Below are 26541 nucleotides of genomic sequence, written 5' to 3' on the forward strand. Positions count from 1 at the left end.
TAAATAAAAAAAAAAATCAAATACAATTTGTATTACCTTTTCACTTTACAAAAGTGAAAGAAAAACTGTAATAAATAAAATAATACAGTGTATGAATAGTGTACAACTCACAAATAATAATAATATAATTTATTTATAATAGCCTTATATAATATATATATATATATATATATATATATATATATATATATATATAATAGCCTTATTTATATAAAAGCAGAAAAACATTAATAATTCATAGAAATAAATACACAATTAATTAATTAATTAATATAACTGATATAAATTCAATATAATTTCATTATATGTTTTTGTTTATTATCCACATCCCATTCAATTTGCATAGCAGCAGTTGCAGTAAATTTGCATTGATGAATAAACAAAATCAACTTATGTCAAGGCTAATTAATCTTGAACATATTGATTTAAAAATATCATATATCCATACTTTGTTAGAAAGCTACTTGTTCAAAAAGGTAGCTTTAATTTAACATGTAAAATATGTGGATCCTATAAAACAGTTTAGAATAGCTTAATTAGTCCAGTGTTATTTTAGTATTAGTTATTTATTTTGCTATTTAATCATGCATTAAATAATTATGTATGATTTTTTTGAGAATGTTTCTGGGTGTCATCAAATGACGTTTTGTCAATAACTTCTGAGAAGGGAGGGAGAGAGAGCTTTCCAGGGTGCAGACCGCAATCGCGGAACTCCATGGTGATTTTACAACGCCAACTGAATTTATTAGGAATCTACAGACGCAAATAGACTAAATGTGTAGAAAAATAAAGACCTAAATGTGTATTTTGGACTTTTTTTCACCACAAGTCTGAAAGAAGACATGTTACTGAAGACAAACAGCCCCAAATCTCAAAATTGACCAGTAAAAAAACGATGTTTTTGCATGTGTCTCACCCATATAGACTTAAAAAAAAAGTCTCAAGTGTGGAGCGTTAGATAAACATTACACGATTTGTTTCGTCACCTCACTTGAGTGAAAAAAGTCGCTAATCGACTTCATGATTCAATAATGACTTTATTAGAATTGCTATTATATATTTTTTTTTAAACCATTGCTTTAAATTGCGTTGTTGCCTATATCGGCGCGTTCGGCCAAAAAAAAAAAAAGTAAATCGTAACGCAGTAAACCCCTTTTACATTCAGCATCAGAGGAGCATAGTAAATATAATGATTAGCATCTTGGTCTGCTCTAGGAGATAACATCGTCATCGAACCTGGTCTGTCTAACACCGAAAGACGTTAACATTAGTACCAAACACTTCTTGCACTGCAACAACTCGCTAATTGAAAAACATAAGCTATTTAAAATAGGTGGTTTTTTTGTTGGAAAACAGCAGCTCGCTATTCTTGGTCCTCGTTGAGAAGCATCGCGACGCAATCATGAGTTATTTACTAAACTGAAAGATTATAATTTGAATTTGTGAGTGACAGACAAGTAGAAGGGTGGGGGCACACTGGGGGGCCAATCAGTTTTCAGGAGGGGCCAGTGCCCCCATGGCCCCTCCCCTGGCTACGCCACTGGCTCGAGAGATACATGTTATTCTGCCAGTCGCGCTTTCAAATAGTCTTGCACACTTAAACGGGTCACAAACACCTGCATTTAGCTCGTGTTGTCCCTTACGAAAATTAACCATGGTTTTACTACAAATAAAACCAAAAAACCATGGTTACTGTAGTTAAACCATGGTAACCACAAATTAACCATGGTTTTGCTATATTAACCATAGTTTTACCATGGTATTTGTAGTAAATCTGTGGTTTTACAAATGGCAGTCAATACGCCAAAAAACCATGGGTTACTACAGTTTTACTATAATAAAACCATGGTTATTTTTTGTAAGGGGTGTTATAATGGGTTTTCGTTTGTTTTGAACTTGTGACACTGTGCGCGCTGATCGGAGCGGTGATTTCAGATAGGCAGCCGCAAATATTTCATTTTCACACAAACAGTTCAAAAACATCTTAATTTAGCTCTTGGTGTGTTCTAATTGGTGTATTGTGTGATATCGCTGCAATACTTTATTTTTAATAGCTATAAAACAAGAATAAACTCGTTTTTTCTGAGCTCATCATTCCACACGCTGGTGCTCAGAGCGGGGATTCATCTCTCGTGTTTCTCACGTATCACTGACCACACATCAATTATTAATGAGCCCTGACCTGATAATAATCATATATGTTGGTCTAGCTTGTCAGTGTGAATTAAATCCAAGTATTTATTTGTATTTTAACCAATTTAAAAGTGAAACCAAAAGAGAGTCTCCTCCCTTTTTTCTTATTTCTCTCAGACAATGGAAGTCTAAGCACACACACTCAAACAGAAGGACAGAGTGAGATGAGATGTCTGACAGTTTTTGAATTTTCTGTTATCCATACAGTGTTGTAAAGTCATGAAACTATGCATATTTCCTCAGAATGACTTTTTTTCTGTATGAAAAAAGGTTTTGAAGTGTTTGGAATTTAAAAATGCAGGAAAATTAATAATTCCATTTTTACTGTCATTTAAAAAAATCACCACGACAAAACCATCCAAGCTATCCAAAACCCATTCACAATTTAAGTTCCTCAATGTTTTTTCAACATGTAGACAAAGTTTGGTGTGTATAGTGTTACTCTCCTCTGAGCAGTATGCATTAATTCACAGCTAAATGTAAAAAACAATCCACATTCAAATCAAAATAGCTGACTTCCTGTTGGTCGTAGCTGATGACTGTGAATTAGAAAGTTGTCCTTCTTGATAAGAAAATTTTTTGTACTGAGTTTGGTGTCTGTAGCTAAAACTAACCCCCCCTACACTTTTGACAAAAGGTGGCTCTATAGAGTGCCTCTTCCACTCCCTCTTATGAACTTTTGCCAGTGTCTAGCTGTCACTAATACTGATATGTGTTCTGAGTTTGATGAAATTCTAAGCATGTTATATGCCTCAAAATCACCTGAGAAGTATTCCAGTTTGACATGTTGCCACGGGAACAATATTTTTAGATATCCAATTTCCCCCAGCAGATTCATATCGGCTGTGTTTTAACATTATTCTGATGAAGTTTGAAGCAAATCGAGTAAAAATAAGATGCTGAATTCAAAGCATTTTGAAAATGACACACTTCCTGCTGCCAGTTGGTGGCGCCATAACTTTTGACTCCTAATAGTCACATATATGTGATCGACATCATACAATGAATAATCTGATGAAGTTTGATTGAAATCAGGAAATGCAATACGAAAATAGTTCGGCACAATGAGATCTATATGTGTATTGAGTTTCATTTGAATATGTGCAAGTATGTGTGAGCTATACATCAACATTTCTGACTGTGTTCCAGGGGGCGCCGTAGAGCCCCTGTGCCACGCCCTGGTCCCAGCCTCTGCAGGCTCCTAAAGGGCACAGATTCCAAAGTGTGTGCAAATCTTCAAGAGTTTTTGAGTATGTTAGGGACCCCAAAAGCCCCCACAACTTTGACGAAAAATATGAATAATAAACCCTAAATAGCCAACTTCCTGTTGGGCGGAGCCTATGACATGCAGTACGAAAGTTGTTTGGTTTAATGAGATCTACATGTGTACCGAGTTTCATGTGTCTACATGCAATTATGTATGATATATGGCCCTCAGTATTCCAGGGGGCGCTGTAGAGCCCCTGTGCCACGCCCGTGTATCAGTCTCTGCCCGACCCTAATGGCCGCAGGTTCCAATCTGTGTGCCAATTTTCAAGAGTTTTCGAGCATGTTAAGGACCCCAAAAGCCCCCGTAACGTTAGAAAATAATAATAATAATAATAATGATAAAAAATAATCCTAAGGAAAACAATAGGGCTCTCGCCCTCCAGGCTTGAGCCCTAATAATCCTTAGAAGAACAATAGGGCTCTTCGCCCCTTCGGGCTTGAGCCCTAATAATACGAATAATCCTTAGGGGAACAATAGGGCTCTTCGCCCCTTCGGGCTTGAGCCCTAAAAATCCTTAGAAGAACAATAGGGCTCTTCGCCCCTTCGGGCTTGAGCCCTAATAATAATAAACGGAGCAATTCCAAGAGGGTCCTCGCACCATCAGTGCTCGGGCCCTAATAATAATAAACAGAGCATATACAATAGGGTCCTCACACCATCGGTGCTCGGGCCCTAATTAAAGCTGCAAGCAGCGATGAACGGGCCCTCGCACCCGGGCTCACCACCACCGGGTGCCCATAGGAGGAACCATGAATGTTGGGCCATATGCTTATAAAATAGTAAATATTTTTGCCACATTTCCTGCTGCCAACAGGTGGCGTTATGATTATAACTGAATATCGCCATGTAAATGTCTTTAGGCCAGGACTCTTACCAAACATGCAAAGTTTCAGGCAGATCAGACATCTCATGTTTAAGTTAGTATGAAATAAGTCATTCCTGTTGCCAGCAGGCGGCGCTATACTTATAATTGAATATTGGCCTTTAGTTGTGTTTAGGCCAGGACTCTTATAAAACATGTGAAGTTTGGGTCAGATTGGGAATTGCATGCATGAGTTACAACAACTTCCTGTTTCATAGTATTAATATCATCCTTTAGCAGATAGTAAGTGTGGTTAGAATGTTTGAAAATATTTCTAGCACGATTAGCACACAATGGGAAATTTTATTGTGTTGCAAATAGTGCATAAAATTGTTAAACATGACATTTCCTGTTGCCAGCAGGTGGCGCTATGACTATAACTGAATACGGGCATGCTGATGTGTTCAGCACGGGACTCTTGTCAAACGTGTGAAGTTTGGGGCAGATCGGACGTTGCTAGCTTGAGTTACAACAACTTCCTTATTCAATGCCATAGTTGCATGCTTTAACACTTAGCTAAGTGCTGCTAGCATGTTTTATTATGGTTCTAGCATGTTGCCAGCCTATTTAACCCTTTTTGACACTTTTTTTAATTTATTCTTAGGAGTTCATAACAGTGTTGACATTGTTACTTCCTTTTTCACTACATTATTAGCATGCTTTAGCACTAAGCTAAGTGTTGCTAGCATGTATTAGTATGTATCTAGTATGTTGCCAGCCTATTTAACACTTGTTTACACTTTTTAATTTGTTCCTAGGAGTCCATAACATTGTTAACCTTGTCACTTCCTGTTACCAGCAGGTGGCGCTATGACTATAACTGAATTTGGTCATGGTTGTTTGTTCAGGACAGAACACCTATCACACGTGTGCAGTTTGGGGAAGATCAGACATTGCTTGCCTTTTTTATAGCAACTTCCTTTTTCACTGTCTTAGTAGAATGGTCTAACACTTAGCTAAGTGTTGCTAGCATCTTTTGTTATGTTTCTAGCATGCTGCCAGCCTATTTAACACTTATTAACACTTTTTAATTTGTTCTTAGAAGTCCATAACAGTGTTAACCTTGTCACTTCCTGTTACCAGCAGGTGGCGCTATGACTATAACTGAATTTGGTCATGGGTGTTCATTCAGAACAGAACAACTATCACACGTGTGAAGTTTGGTGAAGATTGGACATTGCTTGCCTGAGTTACAGCAACTTCCTTTTTCACTACATTATTAGCATGCTTTAACACTAAGCTAAGTGTTGCTAGCATGTATTAGTATGTATCTAGTATGTTGCCAGCCTATTTAACACTTGTTTACACTTTTTAATATGTTCCTAGGAGTCTGTAACAGTGTTAACCATGTCACTTCCTCTATGACTATAACTGAATTTGGTCATGGGTATTTGTTCAGAACAGAACACCTATCACACGTGTGAAGTTTGGGGAAGATCGGACATTGCTTGCCTCAGTTACAGCAACTTTATTTTTCACTACATTAGCTTGCTTTAACACTTAGCTAATGTTGCTTGCATGTATTAGTATGTATCTAGTATGTTGCCAGCCTATTTAACACTTGTTTACACTTTTTAATATGTTCCTAGGAGTCTGTAATAGTGTTAACCATTTCACTTCCTGTTACCAGCAGGTGGCGCTATGACTATAACTGAATTTAGTCATGGGTGTTTGTCCGGAACAGAACACCTATCACACGTGTGAAGTTTGGGGAAGATCGGACAAAGCTTGCCTGAGCTACAACAACTTCCTTTTTCACTGCCTTGGTAGAATGCTTTAGCACTTAGCTAATGTTGCTAGCATGTTTATTATGTTTCTAGCATGTTGCCAGCCTATTTAACACTTTTTGACACTTTTTGATTTGTTCCTAGGAGTCCATAACAGTGTTAACCATTTCACTTCCTGTTACCAGCAGGTGGCGCTATGACTATAACTGAATTTGGTCATGGGTGTTTGTCCGGAACAGAACACCTATCACACGTGTGCAGTTTGGGGAAGATCGGACATTGCTTGCCTTAGTTACAGCAACTTTCTTTTTCACTACATTATTAGCATGCTTTAGCACTAAGCTAAGTGTTGCTAGCATGTATTAGTATGCATCTAGTATGTTGACAGCCTATTTAAGACTTGCTTACACTTTTTAATATGTTCCTAGGAGTCTGTAACAGTGTTAACCATGTCACTTCCTGTTACCAGCAGGTGGCGCTATGACTATAACTGCATTTTTTCATGGGTTTTTGTTCAGGACAGAACACCTATCACACGTATGAAGTTTGGGGAAGATCGGACATTGCTTGCCTTAGTTACAGCAAATTCCTTTTTCACTGCCTTAGTAGAATGCTTCAGCAGTTAGCTAAGTGTTGCTAGCATGATTTATTATGTTTCTAGCATGTTGCCAGCCTATTTAACACTTTTTGACAATTTTTAATTTGTTCCTAGGAGTCCATAACAGTGTTAACCTTGTCACTTCCTATTACCAGCAGGTGGCGCTATGACTATAACTGAATTTGGTCATGGGTATTTGTTCAGAACAGAACACTTATCACACGTGTGAAGTTTGAGGAAGATTGGACATTGCTTTCCTTTTTTACCGTAACTTCCTTTTTCACTACATTATTAGCATGCTTTAGCACTAAGCTAAGTGTTGCTAGCATGTATTAGTATGTATCTAATATGTTGCCAGCCTGTTTAACACTTGTTTACACTTTTTAATATGTTCCTAAGAGTCTGTAACAGTGTTAACCTTGTCACTTCCTATTACCAGCAGGTGGCGCTATGACTATAACTGAATTTGGTCATGGGTATTTGTTCAGAACAGAACACCTATCACACGTTTGAAGTTTGGGGAAGATCGGACATTGCTTGCCTCAGTTACAGCAAATTCCTTTTTCACTGCCTTAGTAGAATGCTTCAACATTTAGCTAAGTGTTGCGAGCATGATTTATTATGTTTCTAGCATGTTGCCAGCCTATTTAACACTTTTTGACACTTTTTGACACTTTTTAATTTGTTCCTAGTAGTCCATAACATTGTTAACCTTGTCACTTCCTGTTACCAGCAGGTGGTGCTATTACTATTACTGAATTTGGTCATGGGTGTTTGTTCAGAACAGAAAACCTATTACACGTGTGAAGTTTGGGGAATATCAGACATTGCTTGCCTGAGTTACAGCAACTTTCTTTTTCACTACATTATTAGCATGCTTTAGCACTAAGCTAAGTGTTGCTAGCATGTATTAGTATGTATCTAATATGTTGCCAGCCTGTTTAACACTTGTTTACACTTTTTAATATGTTCCTAAGAGTCTGTAACAGTGTTAACCTTGTCACTTCCTGTTAACAGCAGGTGGCGCTATGACTATAACTGAATTTGGTCATGAGTGTTTGTTCAGAACAGAACACCTATTACACGTGTGAAGTTTGGGGAATATCAGACATTGCTTGCCTGAGTTACAGCAACTTCCTTTTTCACTACATTAGTAGCATGCTTTAGCACTAAGCTAAGTGTTGCTAGCATGTATTAGTATGTAACTAGTATGTTGCCAGCCTATTTAACACTTGTTTACACTTTTTAATATGTTCCTAAGAGTCTGTAATAGTGTTAACCATGTCACTTCCTGTTACCAGCAGGTGGCGCTATGACTTTTGCTGAGTCCCAATTCGCCTACTTATACTACGACCTAAAAGTATGTACTTTTTTTGTGAGGGAAAAGTACATACTTTTGAGTGTGTGGCAAAAGAGTATGCACGCTCTGGGACATACTTCGATGACGTCATGCAACATGAACGACAACGTGGTTGACTAGTTACGCACACCACAACTGTTAACGTTTCATTCATTCTTTATGTCCAATAAAATTTTATTTACTATTCCCATCATTTTTTCTCATCGTTTTTTTTCACAATACATTTTACTATGTGTGCTTCTACCAAGTTGAGGAGTGAGGAAGCAGGGCTGCATCGTCGTAGAACCAAACGCAGGTCGTTTGTGAGGCGGCTGGTTCTGACGTTCATGTGCAATGTGTGTAACGAAATAAAATATAACTTTAATTAGGGTTAAACATTTGAATTCTTACACTTAAAAGCTGAGGGCGCATCTCCGCTGCTGCATCCGGCTGCCATGTTTACATCACCACAAAGCCATCGCAAAGCTCCTCCCTCCCGTACGCAATGGGTTGTGGGCAATATTAGCACTTAGAGTGTGCATTGATCTGCACTTCGAATTCTAACCGGAAATAGTAGACCATCCGGGTATCTTTGGAATACTATTCTCAACATACTACGATTTGGGACGTACTAATTCTAGTTTCGCATACTATTTAGGACGGATAGTATGCGAATTGGGACTCAGCATATGACTGAATTTGGTCATGGTTGTTTGTTCAGGACAGAACAACTATCACACGTGTGAAGTTTGGGGAAGATCGGACATTGCTTGCCTCAGTTACAGCAACTTTATTTTTCACTACATTATTAGCTTGCTTTAACACTTAGCTAATGTTCCTTGCATGTATTAGTATGTATCTAGTATGTTGCCAGCCTATTTAACACTTGTTTACACTTTTTAATATGTTCCTAGGAGTCTGTAACAGTGTTAACCATGTCACTTCCTGTTACCAGCGGGTGGCGCTATGACTATAACTGAATTTTTTTCATGGGTTTTTGTTCAGGACAGAACACCTATCACACGTGTGAAATTTGGGGAAGATCGGACATTGCTTGCCTTTTTTACAGCAACTTCCTTTTTCACTACATTATTAGCATGCTTTAACACTAAGCTAAGTGTGGCTAGCATGCATTAGTATGTATCTAGTATGTTGCCAGCCTATTTAACACTTGCTTTCACTTTTTAATATGTTCCTAGGAGTCTAAAACAGTGTTAACCATGTCACTTCCTGTTACCAGCAGGTGGCGCTATTACTATAACTGAATTTGGTCATGGTTGTTTGTTCAGGACAGAACACCTATCACACGTGTGAAATTTGGGGAAGATCGGACATTGCTTGCCTTTTTTACAGCAACTTCCTTTTTCACTGCCTTAATAGAATGCTTTAACACTTAGCTAAGTGTTGCTAGCATCTTTAGTTATGTTTCTAGCATGCTGCCAGCCAATTTAACACTTGTTTACACTTTTTAATATGTTCCTAGGAGTCTGTAACAGTGTTAACCATGTCGCTTCCTGTTACCAGCAGGTGGCGCTATGACTATAACTGAATTTTTTCATGGGTTTTTGCTTAGGACAGAACACCTATCACACGTATGAAGTTTGGGGAAGATCGGACATTGCTTGCCTTAGTTACAGCAAATTCCTTTTTCACTGCCTTAGTAGAATGCTTCAACATTTAGCTAAGTGTTGCTAGCATGATTTATTATGTTTCTAGCATGTTGCCAGCCTATTTAACACTTTTTGACACTTTTTAATTTGTTCCTAGGAGTCCATAACATTGTTAACCTTGTCACTTCCTGTTACCAGCAGGTGGCGCTATTACTATTACTGAATTTGGTCATGGGTGTTTGTTCAGAACAGAAAACCTATTACACGTGTGAAGTTTGGGGAATATCAGACATTGCTTGCCTGAGTTACAGCAACTTTCTTTTTCACTACATTATTAGCATGCTTTAGCACTAAGCTAAGTGTTGCTAGCATGTATTAGTATGTATTTAATATGTTGCCAGCCTGTTTAACACTTGTTTACACTTTTTAATATGTTCCTAGGAGTCTGTAACAGTGTTAACCTTGTCACTTCCTGTTACCAGCAGGTGGCGCTATGACTGTAACTGAATTTTTTCATGGGTTTTTGTTCAGTATAGAACACCTATCACACATATGAAGTTTGGGGAAGATCGGACATTGCTTGCCTTAATTACAGCAAATTCCTTTTTCACTGCCTTAGTAGAATACTTCAACACTTAGCTAAGTGTTGCTAGCATGATTTATTATGTTTCTAGCATGTTGCCAGCCTATTTAACACTTTTTGACACTTTTTAATTTGTTCCTAGGAGTCCATAACAGTGTTAACCTTGTCACTTCCTGTTACCAGCAGGTGGCGCTATGACTATAACTGAATTTGGTCATGGTAATTTGTTCAGAACATAACACTTATCACACGTGTGAAGTTTGAGGAAGATCGGACATTGCTTGCCTTTTTTACAGCAACTTCCTTTTTCACTACATTATTAGCATGCTTTAGCACTAAGCTAAGTGTTGCTAGCATGTATTAGTATGTATCTAATATGTTGCCAGCCTGTTTAACACTTGTTTACACTTTTTAATATGTTCCTAAGAGTCTGTAACAGTGTTAACCTTGTCACTTCCTGTTATCAGCAGGTGGCGCTATGACTATAACTGAATTTGGTGATGAGTGTTTGTTCAGAAAAGAACACCTATTACACGTGTGAAGTTTGGGGAATATCAGACATTGCTTGCCTGAGTTACAGCAACTTCCTTTTTCACTACATTAGTAGCATGCTTTAGCACTAAGCTAAGTGTTGCTAGCATGTATTAGTATGTAACTAGTATGTTGCCAGCCTATTTAACACTTGTTTACACTTTTTAATATGTTCCTAAGAGTCTGTAATAGTGTTAACCATGTCACTTCCTGTTACCAGCAGGTGGCGCTATGACTTTTGCTGAGTCCCAATTCGCCTACTTATACTACGACCTAAAAGTATGTACTTTTTTTGTGAGGGAAAAGTACATACTTTTGAGTGTGTGGCAAAAGAGTATGCACGCTCTGGGACATACTTCGATGACGTCATGCAACATGAACGACAACGTGGTTGACTAGTTACGCACACCACAACTGTTAACGTTTCATTCATTCTTTATGTCCAATAAAATTTTATTTACTATTCCCATCATTTTTTCTCATCGTTTTTTTTCACAATACATTTTACTATGTGTGCTTCTACCAAGTTGAGGAGTGAGGAAGCAGGGCTGCATCGTCGTAGAACCAAACGCAGGTCGTTTGTGAGGCGGCTGGTTCTGACGTTCATGTGCAATGTGTGTAACGAAATAAAATATAACTTTAATTAGGGTTAAACATTTGAATTCTTACACTTAAAAGCTGAGGGCGCATCTCCGCTGCTGCATCCGGCTGCCATGTTTACATCACCACAAAGCCATCGCAAAGCTCCTCCCTCCCGTACGCAATGGGTTGTGGGCAATATTAGCACTTAGAGTGTGCATTGATCTGCACTTCGAATTCTAACCGGAAATAGTAGACCATCCGGGTATCTTTGGAATACTATTCTCAACATACTACGATTTGGGACGTACTAATTCTAGTTTCGCATACTATTTAGGACGGATAGTATGCGAATTGGGACTCAGCATATGACTGAATTTGGTCATGGTTGTTTGTTCAGGACAGAACAACTATCACACGTGTGAAGTTTGAGGAAGATCGGACATTGCTTGCCTCAGTTACAGCAACTTTATTTTTCACTACATTATTAGCTTGCTTTAACACTTAGCTAATGTTCCTTGCATGTATTAGTATGTATCTAGTATGTTGCCAGCCTATTTAACACTTGTTTACACTTTTTAATATGTTCCTAGGAGTCTGTAACAGTGTTAACCATGTCACTTCCTGTTACCAGCGGGTGGCGCTATGACTATAACTGAATTTTTTTCATGGGTTTTTGTTCAGGACAGAACACATATCACACGTATGAAGTTTGGGGAAGATCGGACATTGCTTGCCTTAGTAACAGCAAATTCCTTTTTCACTGCCTTAGTAGAATGCTTCAGCACTTAGCTAAGTGTTGCTAGCATGGTTTATTATGTTTCTAGCATGTTGCCAGCCTATTTAACACTTTTTGACACTTTTTAATTTGTTCCTAGGAGTCCATAACAGTGTTAACCTTGTCACTTCCTGTTACCAGCAGGTGGCGCTATGACTATAACTGAATTTGGTCATGGGTTTTTGTTCAGAACAGAACACTTATCACTCGTGTGAAGTTTGAGGAAGATCGGGCATTGCTTGCCTTTTTTACAGCAACTTCCTTTTTCACTACATTATTAGCATGCTTTAACACTAAGCTAAGTGTTGCTAGCATGCATTAGTATGTATCTAGTATGTTGCCAGCCTATTTAACACTTGCTTTCACTTTTTAATATGTTCCTAGGAGTCTAAAACAGTGTTAACCATGTCACTTCCTGTTACCAGCAGGTGGCGCTATTACTATAACTGAATTTGGTCATGGTTGTTTGTTCAGGACAGAACACCTATCACACGTGTGAAATTTGGGGAAGATCGGACATTGCTTGCCTTTTTTACAGCAACTTCCTTTTTCACTGACTTAGTAGAATGCTTTAACACTTAGCTAAGTGTTGCTAGCATCTTTAGTTATGTTTCTAACATGCTGCCAGCCTATTTAACACTTGTTTACACTTTTTAATATGTTCCTAGGAGTCTGTAACAGTGTTAACCATATCGCTTCCTGTTACCAGCAGGTGGCGCTATGACTATAACTGAATTTTTTCATGGGTTTTTGCTTAGGACAGAACACCTATCACATGTATGAAGTTTGGGGAAGATCGGACATTGCTTGCCTTAGTTACAGCAAATTCCTTTTTCACTGCCTTAGTAGAATGCTTCAACATTTAGCTAAGTGTTGCTAGCATGATTTATTATGTTTCTAGCATGTTGCCAGCCTATTTAACACTTTTTGACACTTTTTAATTTGTTCCTAGGAGTCCATAACATTGTTAACCTTGTCACTTCCTGTTACCAGCAGGTGGCGCTATTACTATTACTGAATTTGGTCATGGGTGTTTGTTCAGAACAGAAAACCTATTACACCTGTGAAGTTTGGGGAATATCAGACATTGCTTGCCTGAGTTACAGCAACTTTCTTTTTCACTACATTATTAGCATGCTTTACAACTAAGCTAAGTGTTGCTAGCATGTATTAGTATGTATTTAATATGTTGCCAGCCTGTTTAACACTTGTTTACACTTTTTAATATGTTCCTAGGAGTCTGTAACAGTGTTAACCTTGTCACTTCCTGCTACCAGCAGGTGGCGCTATGACTATAACTGAATTTGGTCATGAGTGTTTGTACAGAACAGAACACCTATTACACGTGTGAAGTTTGGGGAATATCAGACATTGCTTGCCTTAGTTACAGCAAATTCCTTTTTCACTGCCTTAGTAGAATGCTTCAACACTTAGGTAAGTGTTGCTAGCATGATTTATTATCTTTCTAGCATGTTGCCAGCCTATTTAACACTTTTTGACACTTTTTAATTTGTTCCTAGGAGTCCATAACATTGTTAACCTTGTCACTTCCTGTTACCAGCAGGTGGCGCCATTACTATTACTGAATTTGGTCATGGGTGTTTGTTCAGAGCACAACACCTATCACACGTGTGCAGTTTGGGGAAGATCGGACATTGCTTGCCTTAGTTACAGCAACTTCCTTTTTCACTACATTATTAGTATGCTTTAACACTTAGCTAATGTTGCTAACATGTATTGTTATGTATCTAGTATGTTGCCAGCCTGTTTAACACTTGTTGATGCTTTTTAATATGTTACTAGGAGTCCATAACAGTGTTAACCTTGTCACTTCCTGTTTCCAGCAGGTGGCGCTATGACTATAACTGAATTTGGTCATGGGTGTTTGTTCAGGACAGAACACCTATCACACTTGTGAAGTTTGGGGAAGATCGGACATTGCTTGCCTTTTTTACAACAACTTTCTTTTTCACTACATTATTAGCATGCTTTAGCACTAAGCTAAGTGTTGCTAGCATGTGTTAGTATGTATCTAGTATGTTGCCAGCCTATTTAACACTTGTTTACACTTTTTAATATGTTCCTAAGAGTCCATAACAGTGTTAACCTTGTCACTTCCTGTTACCAGCATGTGGCGCTATGTCTATAACTGAATTTGGTCATGGGTGTTTGTTCAGGACAGAACACCTATCACATGTGTGAAGTTGAAGAAGAAGATGAACGGACATTGCATGCCTGAGTTACAGCAACTTCCTGTTTCACGGCGAAACATAAAATTTTGTCAGGCCGCCAGGGACACACTTGACGAAAACTCAAAACCTTCGCAATTTAACCCTCTGGAGTCTAAGGGTATTTTTGGGGCCTTGAGAAGTTTTGTCATGCCCTGACATTTGTGCTTTTTTCAGTTTCTTATAAATATCTAAATGGGTAAAGTCTAATATCACTGTAATCAGCACAAACTGGGCTATAATAATATGTGAAAGGCATGCATGTACATGATTGTATTTTTGAGAAAAACTTTCTAAAACACTTTTTGTTGGTAAAAGTCATATGCGAGTAGGCGTCAACTATCATGAATATCATTGTGATTTACACCTGAGAAGACAAAGGCCTGCATAATGAGCTGCATAATGAGCCTCCCATTCAACTGTGCCACTGTGAGGGAGGACTTACAAGAAAGAATGTGAGAACAAAATAAAAGTAAATAATTTTATGTTTGTAGTTTATTAAGAATATATTTAATTATCCCACAACATAATTTAATATTCACTTGGGGGAGCAGTTAAACAGTTTATTAGGAACAATCAAAGCTGACTTTCAAACAATTTTTTTGGCATCCTTACTTCAGTCACACAATCCTTCAGAAATCCTTTTAACAATCTTATTTTCTACCAAATAAACCCCATTTATCATCATCATCATTATTATTATTATTATTAATGTTGAAAAGAGCTGATAATATTTTTCAGGTTTTTTTAGGGGGAATAAATCGAAAGAACTGCATTGTTTTTACATTTGTTAGAGTTATCTCTATTTGTCACATTTATATTATTTACATCAAGCTTTTGAATGGTATAGTATTGTATATTGTTATTGAAACTTCATAATGTTTCACTTGATTATACGTTTAGTCAGGAATTATAGTTTGGAAAAAGTCTTTTGAAAAAGTCTAACTAGTAAAATGTTTACACGTTATGTGAAAACTAGTACAAATAAATAAAAAGAGACTTACTCATGTTTATGATCTCTGCTGAATAAAGTGCTTCATTCTTTTTTCTGAGGAAATCCATTTCTCAAATCCTCAACCACACCACATCTTTTTGGGGTGAATTATGTCTTAGTCCTCTCATCGCGAAGCAAACAGTAAAATAAAATAAAAACTTGAAGAACAGTCTCAATGCCTTTTCTTCTGTGTGGGCGTATTCAAGCCGCGCGCTTCAGTTTGAATCTGAATAGCGCATTCAGCGCAGGGGCGTGGTCACATTAGATATAATGAGCGGAGATATGAAAAACAGATATTGCGTTGTTTTCATATGGATTACTTTATCTCAGAATATTTGTTTTCGGCAGCACTTGTTTAGTTTAAAAGTAGACATTCCAGGCTTTCTATAGATATCTCTCTCATGTCTCTTCTTTGAGTATTCACGGAGTTACAGTTCATTTTAATGAAATGTTTGTACATGACGATCAGTGGAGACAAAGACTGTAGACAGCGCACCTTGTTTGTTATCTTTATTTTATAAGTGCACAAAGGTTTTTTGTTATTATGTCTGTATCCAAAAAAACTAGACCCTTTACAGATTCGATTGATGTATTGCTCTTATCTGTACGATTAAAACTGAAAGTGTAATTTAAGTTCTTTTCGGGGTTATCAGGAGAAAATGACTCAAAACGCATATATGCGTTAATCGACTCGAAAGGGTTAACATCACAAAGGTCTTATGATGACCCCCACCAAATTTTAAGATAATCCGATTAAAACTGTAGGAGTAGTTCGTCAAAGTATGAGGCATGGAAATGGAAAAAACTGCACAAAAATCATACACGAAATTCTAAATAACTTACTTCCTGTTGGGTTTTGGATTTTGTACCAAGAGACTTTTTTGTAGGTAATGGTGTGTTACATGTGTGTACCGATTTTCATGAATGTACGTGAAACACAGCTCGAGGTGCACTCCGTTGAAATTTAACAGGTGGCGCTATCGCACCATTTTGCCACACCCACTTCTGAAACCTATATCAGATGTAAATTTACGCCAGTCCTGATGCGTGTGCAAAATTTCGTGAGTTTTGGAGCATGTTTAGGCCCTCAAAAATGCAACTCATGACTGAGAAGAAGAAGAAGAAGAAGAAGAATAAACGGAGCAATTCCAATAGGGTCCTCGCACTGCAGTGCTCGGGCCCTAATAAACGGAGCAATTCCAAGAGGGTCCTCGCACCATCGGTGCTCGGGCCTTAATAAACAAAGCAGATACAAGAGGGTCCTCGCACCTCGGTGCTCGGGCCCTAATTAAAGCTGCAAGCAGCGATGAACGGGCCCTCGCACCCGGGCTCACTGGCAGCAAGTGGCTTTAGTAAATAGGTGAACGGTGAGAAAAATGCGTTTAAACTCATAAATATATCAATGTTTATTCCATATATGTGCTAATCTTCCTGTTGCCAGCAGGTGGCGCTATCATTATAATGGAATATTGGCCTTTAGATGTGTTTATGGCAGGACTCTTATCGAACATGTGAAGTTTGGGGAAGATTGAACATTTTATGCCTGAGTTACAACAACTTCTCTTGCTTGGGCGAGACATAAATTTTGTCATGGCGTTATGGACACGCCCTTTAACAAAAACTCATGATCTCAACAATTTAACATTGCAAAGGCCTTTAGATTAGACTGACCACAAAAAAATACATTAATGTCAAAAGATTTCTAGGAGTAGTTTGTCGCAGCGTCAAACGTGTCTATTCCTGTTGCCAGCAGGTGGCGCTATGACTATAACTGAATATGGGCATGTAGATCTGTTAAGGGCAGATGTCTTATCTAACATCTGAAGTTTGGGGCAGATTGGACATTGTAAGTCTGAGTTACAGCAACTTCCTTTTTCATGGCGAAATATCAAAATTTGTCAGGCCGCCATGGACACGCTCTTTAACGAAACCTTAAAATATTCACAATTTAACATCGCAAAGGCCTTTAGATTTAACTGACCAAGTTTGGTGTTGATCTGAATAAATCTCTAGGAGGAGTTAATTAAAGTACAACCCCTGAAAATGGCAAAAACGCCAATTTTACAGAGAAAATTCTAAATAACTGACTTCCTGTTGGGATTCGGATTTTGTACCAAGAGACTTTTTTGTAGATATTTGTGAGTTACATGTGTGTACCAATTTTTGTACATGTATGTGAAACATAGCTCGAGGCGCACTCCGTTGAATGTGTATAGGTGGCGCTATCGAGCCATTCTGCCACACCCGGTGGAATATTGGCCTGCAGATCTGTTCAGGTCAGGACTCTTATCACACATGTGAAGTTTGGGGAAGATCGGACATTTTATATCTGAGTTATAACATCTTTTATTCCCATGGCGAGACATCGAACTTCGCCATGGTGCCGTGGATACGCCTTTTAACGAAAACTCAAGATCTTCACAACTGAACATCGCACAGGCCTTTAGATTAGACTGACCACAAAAAAGACATTGATGTCAAAAAATTTCTAGGAGTAGTTCGTCACAGCGTAAAATATGTCACTTCCCGTTGCCAATAGGTGGCGCTATGACTATAACTGAATATGGGCATGTCAATCTGTTCAGGTTCGGAGTCTCATCAAACATGTAATTTTGGGGCAGATTGGACATTGTATGTCTGAGTTACAGCAACTTCATTTTTCGTGGCGAATCATCGAAATTTGCCAGGCCGCCACGGACAGGCCCTTCATCGAAAACTCAAGATCTTTGCAATTTAACATCGCAAAGGCCTTTATAGTGTACTCACACTGCCAGTTTGAACCGTGCCCGAGTGCGTTTGACCACCAAAGCGCGGTTCGTTTGACTAGTGTGAGTGCTCCGAATCGTGCCCGGGCGCAGCTCGATTGGCCGGCCCTGGCCCGCTTGGAAGAGGTGGGCCAGGGCACGGTTCAGTTGGACTCGGGCGCGGTTCGCATGCAGTGTGAGAGCTAACCATGCCGGGGCACGGAAAAGGACGCTTTGCATCACGGTTTTGCGCGGTCCAAAACCAACATGGCAGGGAAAGGGTCGCTTTGGTCTACGGCAGAGGTGCAAAACGCATAAAAAAACTAAAAACTGTCCTTGCTGCACTTCAGCTGGTATCTTGCAAACATCCTCATACGAGCAGCACGATTACGTGAAAATGTTCGCGCCACTAAGGCGACACATCTGTTTAACAACAGGCTGTGGACCAAACAACACAAAATTATCCACAAAGAAAACAGAGCGATGCACTCCATTGTGTTCATCACTCTTCCTGTTTATCCCGAAACCGTCGCACCATAATGACGTAAGCGTGCTCCGGCACGAATGCTGAAACCCTATATGTGAGTGCAGGCCAGAGGGGGATCGGGGAAGGGGGACAATCGTACTCGGGCCCGGTTCATGGCAACCTTGCCTAGTGTGAGTACACCCTTAGATTAGGCATACCATTCGTTAAAAGTTCGTTAAAATACAACACATGGAACTGACAGAAAAATTTGCTCATAATATTAAAAATAACCGACTTCCTGTTGGGTTTAGAATTCTGCTCCAAGAGTCTTTTTTGTAGGTATTGGTGTGTTACATATGTGTGCCAATTTTTGTGCATGTACGTGAAACATAGCTGGAAGGCTGTTGATTTTCTTAGTATAGGTGGCGCTGTCGAGCCATTTTGCCACACCCTCTTCTGAATCCTATATCAGACGAAAATTTTCACCAGGGTTGACGTGTGTGCAAAGTTTAATGACTTTTTGAGCATGTTTAAGCCCTCAAAAATGCGATTCATTCAGGAGAAGAAGAAGAAGCGGAATAATAATAATAAGAAACGAAGCAGATACAAGAGGGTCCTCGCACCTCTGTGCTCGGGCCCTAATAATAAACGAAGCAGATACAATAGGGTCCTCGCACCTCGGTGCTCGGGCCCTAATAATAATAATAATAAACGGAGCAATTCCAAGAGGGTCCTCACACCATCGGTGCTCGGGCCCTAATAAACAAAGCAGATACAAGAATAATCCTAATAATCCTTAGGGGAACAATAGGGCTCTTCGCCCCTTCGGGCTTGAGCCCTAATAATAAGAATACGAATAATCCTTAGGGGAACAATAGGGCCCTGCGCCCATTGGCTCGGGCCCTAATAATAAATGGAGCAATTCCAATAGGGTCCTCGCCTTGCAGTGCTCGGGCCCTAATGAAGGGAAATCCCAAATTCAGTATCTCAGAAAGTCAGATTAGTTAAGACCAGTACAAAGAAAGTATTTTTAGAAATCTTGGCCAACTGAAAAATATGACCATAAAAAGTATGAGAATGTACAGCACTTAATACTTAGTAGTGGTTCCTTTTGGATGAATTACTGCAGCAATGCGGCGTGGCATGGAGTCAATGTGTCTGTGGCACTGCTCAGGTGTTGTGAAAGGTTGCTCTGATAGTGGCCTTTAACTCTTCTGCATTGTTGGGTCTGGCATTATTGCATCTTCCTCTTCACAATACCTCATAGATTTTCTATGGGGTTAAGGTCAGGTGAGTTTGCTGGCCAATTAATAACAGGGATACAATGGTCCTTAAACCAGGTACTGGTAGCTTTGGCACTGTGAGCAGGTGCCAAGCCCTGTTGGAAAAAGAAATCTGCATCTCCATATAGTTGGTCAGCAGCAGGAAGCATAAAGAGCTCTAAAACTTCTTGGTATATGGCTGCGTTGACGTTGGACCTCAGAAAACACAGTGGACTAACACCAGCAGATGACATGGCATCCCAAACCATCACTGACTGTGGAAACTTTACACTGGACCTCAAGCAACATGGATTGTGTGCCTCTCCTTTCTTCCTCCAGACTCCGGGACCCTGATTTCCAAAGGAAATGATAAATTTAGTTTCATCATAGAACATAACTTTGGGCCACTCATCAGCAGTCCGGTCCTTTTTGTCTTTAGATGCTTCTGACGCTGTCTGTTGTTCAAGAGTGGCTTGACAGAAGGAATGCGACAGCTGAAACTTATGTCTTGCATACGTCTGTGTGTAGTGGTTCTTGAATCACTGACTCCAGCTGCAGTCCACTCTTTGTGAATCTCCCCCACATTTTTAATGGGTTTTGTTTCACAATCCTCTCCAGGGTGCGGTTATCCCTATTGCTTGTAGACTTTGTTCTATCTAGACTTTTCCTTCCCTTCGCCTCTCTATTAATGTGCTTGTACACGGAGCTCTGTGAACAGCCAGCTTCTTTTGCAATGACCTTTTGTGTCTTGCTCTCCTTGTGCAAGGTGTCAATGGTTGTCTTTTGGACAACTGTCAAGTCAGCAGTCTTCCCCATGACTGTGTAGCCTACAGAACTAGACTGAGAGACCATTTAAAGTGTTTCTAGCCCGGTGTTGTTTTGTTTGTTCAGCGGGCTTCAGTCAGATCGCAGTCACAGCGTCCAGAGAGATTTATATCAGAAGTAAGGAAGAATTTAAACATTTTAAACAAGCTATTTACCAAAGCTTAATGTTAAGTGTTGTAATGGATGTATTTGAGTAGTCTAGATATCTTGATAAACCGCTAACTGGTAACTTTTTGGGTTCTAGTCTCGGACCGGACAGAATTGTGGGTGGGGGGAGTGCATGTACAGCTCTCTCTCCACCTTCAATACCACGACTTAGGTGCCCTTGAGCAAGGCATTGAACCCCCAACTGCTCCCCGGGCGCCGCAGCATAAATGGCTGCCCACTGCTCCGGGTGTGTGCTCACAGTGTGTGTGTGTGTGTGTGTGTTCACTGCTCTGTGTGTGTGCATTTCGGATGGGTTAAATGCAGAGCACAATTTCTGAGTATGGGTCACCATACTTGGCTGAATGTCACTTCACTTAGTTAGCAACTGCTACATAATGTTACATTTTTAAAAGTTAGCTTTTAGTACAATACACATGTTTATTAATTAATGTTAGTTTAGCTAGTGTGCTTTAGTTATATTATCATATTTTTCCCCATTGACAAATCTGCAGACACATTCTGCTCATCTCAGTTTTAAGACTCTCCAAACACTGCAGCTGACTTCTGATTCACCAGAGACAGCCTTGAAGGAGAAATGGTGTGTCTTAATTTGTTAATACATCATCATTTTCGTGTGCAGTGTCAATTTTATATGTTTTGTTCATGTTATTGTTCTAGTTTAAATTTTTAGAAATCCACAACGTATTTTGTTTTATTTTGAAGTGTATACGTTTTAAGTGACATTAAGTGAAGTGATAAGGTGATCATACAACAGAGAACAAGTCTGTTGCAAAATCGAGGAAACTAATCTTGAGCAAAACATGTGACATCAACATCTGAGTTGGTTTCCTGTCAGCCATGCTGTTTTCCAATTAAACGAGTTGATGACATTAACTCTTTTCTCAAGATACAAAGACCCTGTGTGTCCAGAAGCATCACATGATCACAATGTATGGAAACGCCACAGGAATCATTAATAATTAATGGACCTCAACACAAAGAACTAATACAGGACCCATCCCATGACTCTGCTTCCTGCTTGCTTGAAAATCTTTCTACAAACTTTTTAACAAACTATCTAAAAAGGACAACCATTAAGAAATCTGCAGGTTTAACTATATTCAAAAATAATGTGCTCAAGGTAATTGGTGCAACTTTATTTTTTATGTATGGTTTTTATAACTTTAACAGATAGTGCTATTAAATGTGTGTAAGATAGGGAACGGTCAGTATTGAACGAAAGCTTACATTATTTGCTTAACCTTGGAGAGAATGAAATGTCCAGATTCTATATTTTGTCTATATTATAAGGTATTTTACATGATGTTTAATTGTGAAACAGTGCAGGGCGTGTCTAAGCTCTGCAACAGCATCCCATTGGAAGGTCGCTTCGTGGGATGGACCAAATCTGGTTCAATAAAACCCCAATGCTTGAACTAATTCAGTATATGGTCTGGTCTGGTCTCTTGTTGAGGGTTGGGTCGGTATCTTGTAGTGTCACGAAAATGCGGCGAAGTGCAAAGTTCTATGTAACCAGGCAACCAACCAATCACCAGGAGGGTTTTCCCAAAAGACGTCATCTAGACATCAGATCTGCATCCAGTCCAAGGCACGGGGATTCCTTGAGATGAGGTAACAAACGAATCTCCAACTCCGCTTTTCAGAGCAAAGGCAAGTAAACAAATAAACTTAATGTCTTGCTGAAATAAGTGCAAATTAATCTTAAGCAGTAAAGATAAGACACATCTCTGCTTTTGTGATTTTTTCTTGGTGTGATCTAATGAATAACTTACTTCTGGGACTTATTAACTTACTAATTAAATTGGCAATCGGTTCTAATAAAGCAATTCGAATCTTTAGATTTGATTCTTCTCAAAGTAAATTAGCTAATTGTTTCCCTACATATAAATATTTAGATCAGCTGTAAGTATTTACTTGACCTCTCAGTGTCAACTGTCTGTCAATTCTAAAAATTGAATTTCCTGGTTAAGGAAAACAACTTTCTTACTGTACAATACTACTCAGAGCATGTAGCAAAATTCTGCATTATTAGGGACCTCAGTTATGAGCAAACAATGAACAACCTCAAGTGTGAAAAGAATAAGACTTTATTAACTTAGTTCAAACACACCTTTGTGAAAGGTGCATATGATACTTAATGTATCAATTAATAAGACAGAATTTGATACACGCAAGTCTCGCCTGTTTGATAAAGAGTGCTGATGCATTTTGGGGCTCCAGTTGGTCTCTGCTTAAGTGAATTGATAAGACAAGTTAGAATCATAGGATCTTGACGAATGAATAGTCAAGGCCGAAGCCTGGCACAAGCTTAGCATAGTTTTTAAGGCCCTAAGCTCAGCATCTTCTCCTGGAGTTCCCGAATCTAAAAGATCACCCTGATCTGGTGATCAGTGATCTATATAGAGTGATGATTTCACACCCTCAGGATTCGAGTGAGCCAATGAGGAATGGTATCCTTTGGAGGGAAGTTTTACAACTCTTTGTCTGTAGTCTGGTGTCTTGCATATGAAATTAGATTTGGGGTTCAAGAGAACAATCTTTAAGATTCTTATATAAATAAGAATAAACATAATATAAATAAGGTTATATTAACTAGTGATCCATCATAAGCATGTATGAAACATAAACAATACACAAAACACAATATAGAAGAATAGTAACAGTATACATAATGCCCTAAAGTATACCAACCTTTAAAGTAACAATTTTATATGGTCAAATTTACTCAGGCCAATGGTATTTTTAATGACATTTTTTATTTTTTATTTATTTATGTATTTATTTATTTATGAATAATTGTAGCCTACATAAATAGGTGAAGCAAAACAAATATTTGGATCGTCCCTTATTTTTTCTCTTATTTTCTTAAAGAATAAACACTTATTTTCAACAAGAATAAACATGATTACATATTACTAATTCATATAGAAATAATTTAAGCAGTTAACACCTATTTTTAAACTTGATTTTAAATACTATTAAACTTTAAAATCTCAAGGAGTTTATAAATTAAAAAGGATAAAATGTCACACTGCATGTTAAATAGCCTAAATTAACTTGTGTTTACAATATAATTAGAACTAACCATATAATTGTTAATTTTTTTTATTAACAATTCCTGTATGAAACGGGACAGCAACCTTTATATCAAACATTTTTAAATCGTCCACAGCTGAGCAACTCGGAGGCGGATCTGTTCCAGAGCATGCGAAGTGAATATGCTGCACAAAGTCATTTCCAGATGCAATGAAAAAAAATAACCTTGATAGCCTAGATTAGGCCCATGCAGGCTCTGCTCTGAAGTATATAATAATCATAATTATTGTTAAGCCAGAGTAAAACATTTTAACAGATTAATCGCCTATTTTCATTTGTTGCATGTTTTCTTTCTTTATTTTTTTTTGTAACACGCTAAAAAATAAATTAAGTTTGTGAGAGGAAAAAATATATGAGTCGTGTATAGGTTGCATTTTAACTGATTAATCACCTATTTTCATTTTCTGCATTTTTTAAAATATTTTTGATATTATATAATTCATGTATGAGTTGCATTTTATTACATTAAAAAAATAATAAGTGTTATAATGTACCAAAAGAATATATTTAGTTCCCTTCACTTTACAATAAATCCTTTAAATTTAACAAATATATCAGAATAAAACAAGAATTGAAAATATTTAATTCTAATGGATAAATATAATTGCAGTATATAATAATATAGGCTTAGTTATAAACAAACAAAAAATAATAATAATAATAATTTAAAGCTAAGCATAAGGTAAGGTTGGGCTTTCTCATTCTCTCACTCGGGAGAAATCCAAACGTTTCCATATTCGTGATGTTGCCCATTTGAAGCTTAATTATTATTCATGAGGTTAAATAGGCTTTTTAATAAACCGAATTGAAAATGAAATGAAAAATTTAGCTTTTTATCCGTGTGTGTATATATATATATATATATATATATATATATATACACACACACACACACACACACACACACATACATAGGCCTTATATTTTTTTTTTTTTTACTGTTTAATAACAATAGCATGCATATGATCCTTTGTGTAAAGGTCTTCTTAACATTTTTGATGAGTAGACTGTAGCCTAAGACTATCCTAGGTTTTGAAATGAACTCACTGTAAATGTTTTGATATTTTTTAAGATGTTACAATGTTATATCATAATGTTATTGTTGTCTTACTTCCTACTTTTATCTCATTTTACAATTACATTCATTTTGCAATCCGTCCCTTTGCGCCACCTGGCGGGAGTTACACAAATTATTTTAACACGCGACTGAATTACAGTTTGCGGCGGTAATGCCCATTTAGGCTGTCCACCTACTGTATATGTGAATTCATTCAAAGAAAGGTTTTTCTATTAATTAATTAGAGAAGAGTCTCTTTTTATGTGCATTATTTGTCTTTTTTTTTAAAGACTTGCGTTAAGAGTGGCTTAGCCAAAATGTTGGGTGTCGTAATCCTTGTCTTATCAGATAGTTTGCCTTTGGTTGCTAGGGAACCAGAGGCCTGTTCTGTCCATTTTGAGGTGATAGCTTCCTTTTGGGGGAAGGGTCCATAGACCCTTTGGTTAGATGTTCTTTTTTAAATGTAACAAATAGTTGTGTGTCTGATTGGTCCAAATGCTACAACACAATGGTAATAGGTTGTTCACAATTCATTGATTCCCCTAAATTTCATTTTTTTAACATTTATGTTTTCTAGGGTTGGTAATTTAACACATTAATACAATTAATTAATTATGGAGAAAAATAACGTGTTTAAATTACTAACCCCTTACCAGTCACCCCCTATTTGTTTGCATGGAGACAGAAATGACATACCCAAAATAAAAAGGTTTCTGCTGATGTTTCTATCTGACTAGATACATAATCAACATTTGTTCACAAAGCTGACACTTCAAAGTTTGCTGTTTATGAATCAGAATCACTCAGACTGTTATGATAATAGAGATATATAAGCTCAAACATAAAAACTAAAATAAAAATATTAAAAACAGATTTTTTTAATTTATAAAAAACTTGTTGATGTAAGATATGAGTTTAGAAATACATTGTAGCTAAAGGCACTTGTTGGCACTTTATTTATTGCACTTGTCATCTCTATAAGATCTCAAATGTAAATACTCCTGTGTGCTCTTTCTGTGTTTTTGGCTTTGAAAACTCCCCGATTCATGGTTCTGTTGTTCTCACGAAATGAGTCTTTCACACTTCCGCCAGGTATGACAGATTGTCCGCATTATTCTTTATCATTATTCTTTTGTTTTTATTCCACCTTTATCAGCCTTTTTTGTGGTATTTTAATGTTAACAAAGCAACAAAGCAGCGGTCTCACTTCAGTCTCAGTATGCATTTAGCCCTTATTTATCAAAAGTCTTAATAAAAAAATACAACAAAACATTTTCTTACGACCTTACATGAGTTATTGTGACAGAAATGCATTATGAAGAAGAAATGCACCTGCTATTACTAGCATTAGAGCTAATGTTAGCATCAAGCTACATCAGACAATTGATTAAATTATTAGTACACTTTTGGCTCACTGAACCATTGGCCATAGTCACATTGGATTTGAAGTGGCGCTGCACAGAGCGATCGGTGTTTGACATCAAAGTACTACGAGAGCGATTCAAGGCCAAAAGTTGTCGTCTACTCTCTAAAGCTCTTGTGGTTCTTTGTTGTCACACACCGGTCGGTCTGATGGTGAGCCGCTTCAAATCGAACAAGCCTAATGATTCAAGTAACCATTCATAAACTAT

This window comes from Carassius gibelio, chromosome A16, assembly GCF_023724105.1.
Source record: "Carassius gibelio isolate Cgi1373 ecotype wild population from Czech Republic chromosome A16, carGib1.2-hapl.c, whole genome shotgun sequence".
NCBI classification, from domain to species: domain Eukaryota; kingdom Metazoa; phylum Chordata; class Actinopteri; order Cypriniformes; family Cyprinidae; genus Carassius; species Carassius gibelio.